The sequence below is a fragment of the Ovis aries genome, chromosome 3, assembly GCF_016772045.2.
Source record: "Ovis aries strain OAR_USU_Benz2616 breed Rambouillet chromosome 3, ARS-UI_Ramb_v3.0, whole genome shotgun sequence".
In the NCBI taxonomy this organism is placed as follows: Eukaryota; Metazoa; Chordata; class Mammalia; order Artiodactyla; family Bovidae; genus Ovis; species Ovis aries.
The window spans coordinates 131861833-131866327 of NC_056056.1; the positions used below are offsets into that span (position 1 = coordinate 131861833).

General features: G+C 44.8%; 1 pseudogene; it reads right to left on the reverse strand.

The window, feature by feature from the left end:
• Positions 1-2227: 2227 nt before the first annotated feature.
• LOC101106838 (small ribosomal subunit protein uS5-like) lies at positions 2228-3131 on the reverse strand (annotated as a pseudogene).
• Positions 3132-4495: the final 1364 nt, after the last annotated feature.

Sequence of the window (4495 nt, forward strand, 5' to 3'; positions counted from 1 at the left end):
GAATATTCTTTGGCATTGCCTTCTTTTGGGATTGGAATGAAAATTTACCTTTTCCAGTCCTGTGGACACTGCTGAGTTTTCCAAATTTGCTGCCATATTGAGTGCAGCACTTTCACAGCATCATCTTTTATGATTTGGAGTAGATCAGCTGGAATTCCCTCACCTCCACTAGCTTTGTTTGTAGTGATGCTTCCTAAGGCCCACTTGACTTCAGACTCCAGGATGTTTGGCTCTAGGTGAGTGATCACACCATTGTGGTTATCTGGGTCATAAAGATATTTTTTGTATAGTTCTTTTGTGTATTCTTGCCACTTCTTCTTAATATCTTCTGCTTCTGTTAGGTCCATTCCACTTCTGTCCTTAATTGTGCCCATTTTTGCAAGAAACGTTCCCTTGGTATCTTCAATTTTCTTGAAGAGATCTCTAGTCTTTTCCATTCTATTATTTTCCTCTATTTCTTTGCATTGATCACTGAGGTAGGTTTTCTTATCTCTCCTTGCTATTCTTTGGAACTCTGCATTCAGATGCTTATATCTTTCCTTTTCTCCTTTGCCTTTTGCTTCTCTTCTTTTCTCAGCTATTTGTAGAGCCTCCTTGGACAATCATGTTCCCTTTTTTGCATTTCTTGTTCTTGGGGTTGGTCTTGATCACTGCCTCCTGTACAGTGTCATGAACCTCCATCCATAGTTCTTCAGGCACCCTGTCTATCAGATCTAATCCCTTGAATCTATTTATCACTTTCAAGGGATTTGATTTAGGTCATACCTGAATTTGGTCTAGTGGTTTTCCGTACTTTCTTCAATTTAAGTCTGAATTTGGCAATAAGGAGTTCATGATCTGAGCCACAGTCAGCTCCCGGTCTTGTTTTTGCTGACTGCATAGAGCTTCTCCATCTTTGGCTGCAAAGAATATAATCAATCTGATTTTGGTGTTGACCATCTGGCAGTGTTCATGTGTAGAGTCTTCTCTTGTGTTGTTGGAAGAGGATGTTTGCTATGACCAGTGTGTTCTCTTGGCAAAACTCTGTTAGCCTTTGCCCTGCATCATTTTGTACCCCAAGACCAAACTTGCCTGTTACTCCAGGTATCTCTTGACTTCCTACTTTTGCATTCAAGTCCCCTATGATGAAAAAGACACTTTTTTAGGTGTTGATTCTAGAAGGTCTTGTAGATCATCATAGAACCATTCAACTTCAGCTTCTGCACATTAGTAATTGGGGCATATACTTGGATTACTGTGGTATTGAATGATTTGCCTTGAAAATAGAGATCATTCTGTCATTTTTGAGACTACACCCAGGTACTGCATTTAGGACTCTTGTTGACTATGAAAGGTACTCCATTTCTTCTAAGGGATTCATGTCCTAAGTAGTAGATGTAATGGTCATGAATTAAATTTGCTCATTCTGATCCATTTTAGTTCACTGATTCCTAAAATGTTGATGTTTACTCTTGCCATCTGTTGTATCTTTTAAATTTGTATATAATCATCAATGCTTGTTTTCTTTTTTTAGTTTATCTTGTTTTGATTCCTATGTAAGAAGGTTTTTTCTACCCCCAAGATATTTTCCTAATCTCCTAAATGTTCATTTAACCTTTTTGTTTCTTTTTGGTTTTAGATTTTCAGGCTATGTGGAATATATTTTATACATAAATAAGGTTAGAAACAACTTTCTTCTAGATGAAAAGTTAATTTTACTTATATAAATGATATTATTATATCCTTTATTACATGATTATTTTACCCACTGAATTCCAACTACCATCTGTCTATGTATTACTCTTATGCATCCGGCCTGGTAAAATTACTCAGGGCTGGTAGTTTTCTCCACAGAAGGCAGGATGGCTTTCTTTGCTGTGAGGAACTGAGACATTAGTAATCCCTGTTTTTCGCTCACTGTTTCGCATTTCTCAAATTATCATGAGAGGTAACATGGGACAAAGGGCAGGTGGAGAACAAGAAGGCATTGGGGAATCCAGTGGCTTTGGCACTTAGTCGCCATAACAACAGTGGTGTTTTATAAATATCACAGTCGCCTGGTTTCTTCTTGCACTGTTAGAACTGATACTTAAGGGAGTGTAGGAGGGGCTTCCCTGGTGGCTCAGCAGTAAAGACGCCTCCTGCAGTGCAGGCAGACACAGGAGACAGGGGTTTGAACCCTGGGGCAAGAGTTGGGAGACAGAGACAGACAGGTGGAGTGGTGCAGGTCTTCACAGCAACTTAATTTTTAATGAGCTCCAATTCGCTGCATTTTTCTCATATAAAACCATGTGGTGGCTATAGCTGGAGCCTGGGTCTTCTGCAGGGAAACCCTGGCGAGGGTCTTGGTAAGATGGTCAGTGAGTTCCTGATATGCAGACTCGATGAACACCATATCTTTCGAGAGATCAGGGGTGAGATAATTGTCTGTCTTAGAAATGGCATCAAAAGTGGCCTTGGAGAAGTTGCCCAGGGTAACAGAGCAGCCCCTGGCAGAGGTCCAGCAGTGGTCAGTTCTGGCCATCACCAAGGACCTTCTTGGGCACAGGGGCTGAGATGATGCCAGTGCCCCGGGGGCAGGGATGAGGCGCACCAGCACAGGTCCGCGGTGGCCAGTCAGCTGGCCAGTGTGGGGCTTGCACATCTCATCCCCCCAGCAGCCTCACAGCACAGGGACGATGAGAGCTTGGCAAGTGTGATGGCCCCACGAATGGCAGTGGCGGTCGTCTTAGAGCACTTGACACCCAAACCAACGTGACTACTGCAATCCCCAGGGGAAACAAGTGCCTTGAACCTGGTCCCCCGGACAGCAAAAGCATCTGCTTTTGCACAGGCATCATCTTCAAAACTCATCCTTGAGGGATGCTCCCAGGAAAAAGTCAATGATCTCAGATTCCTTGATGCTCAGAAAGAAGAGATGTATCTCCTCCAGGGACTTGATGTTCACATCCCTGACCAGGCAGCCCACTTTGGTGATGGGGAACCACTTGTCCTCAGTCTTGCCTGGGTAAGACCACAGCCTCAGGTTCCACAGCCTCGACCCCGGCCCAATCCCTGTCTCAGATACCGCAGCCAAAGCCTCCGCTGAGGCCTCCCATTCCAGGGCCCTAGGGGCCTCTGGGCCCTTCCTCAGCACGAGCATCAGCCACCATTTGGGGTTTTTACAGAGAAGAAGGCTTCATGGCAACTTTGAGGGAGTCTCCCATTCCCTGAGGGTTTCCAGGTTGGCTCAGTGATAAAGAATCCCCCTGCCACGCAGGAGACACAGGTTCAATCCCTGGGACAGAGAGATCCCCTAGAGAAGGAAATGGCTACCTATTCCAGTACTCTTGCCTGGGGAATCCCACGGACAGAGGAGCCTGGTGGGCTACAGTCCATGGGGTCTCAAAGAGCTGGGCTTGACTTAGTGACTGAGCACAGACACCCATTCCCTGGAGTCAGAGAAAATTGATCTGAGGACCTCAGAAAGGGTCTGATTGGGAAGTTTTCAAAGTTGCAACACTAACTGAAAGTTCCACCCTCTAGGTCTCTTAACACAGAAGTTAGAAGTAGGATCTGGCTGTGAGGGTATTGAGTAGACATAGTTAAGACCAAGAATTTTGAACCTTCAGATTCTCCTGAATCTCCTTGCCAAGTAAGAGCAGCTTACTCTTTATCAATCTGGTCTTAACTCATGGTTTTTTGAGGATTTTTTTCCTCTTGAAAAGCTCTTTGACTTCTTGCAAACTCAGTAATGCAGTTTAAAAAAAAAAAAAGCTGATCTATGCAGATTCTCGGAGAAGGCAATGGCAACCCGCTCCAGTACTCTTGCCTGGAAAATCCCATGGATGGAGGAGCCTGGTAGGCTGCAGTCCATGGGGTCACTAAGAGTCGGACACGACTGAGTGACTTCACTTTCACTTTTCACTTTCATGCATTGGAGAAGGAAATGGCAACCTGCTCCAGTGTTCTTGCCTGAAGAATCCCAGGAATGGAGGAGCCTGGTGGACTGCCATCTATGGGGTTGCACAGAGTCGGACACATCTGAAGCAACTTAGCAGCAGCAGCAGCAGCAGCATGCAGGTTCTATGTTTTTTGTAGTGGAAGGAACTTTCAGAATGTCCGTTCCATAGTCCTGTCCCTCATTTACCTCTAAGCTCACGCTAGGCCCTTACAAATACTCTGGAAAGGCTCTTATCAAGATCGTAAGTCGCCTTTTGATTGATTAACCTCACTTTGTCTTCCTTGACCCATCAAAGCACATGACACAGCTCCTCATCACAGCCTCCTTGAGACGCTGTGTCCCCAAGGCTTCCGGGCCACCTCACTCTTGGTTCTCCCACCTCCTCACCAGACAAGGTTGCCCTGTCTCCTTTGTCAATTCCTCCCATCTTTCTGATCTCATCCTCTTCTCTCTCTATGCACATTTAAGATGATCTCATCCTATCTCTTAGCCTTAAATATTAGCCAGCCCAGAAATAGTCTCTGAACTCCAGCCTTATGTATCAAACTGCCTGCCTGAAAGCTCCATCAGAAT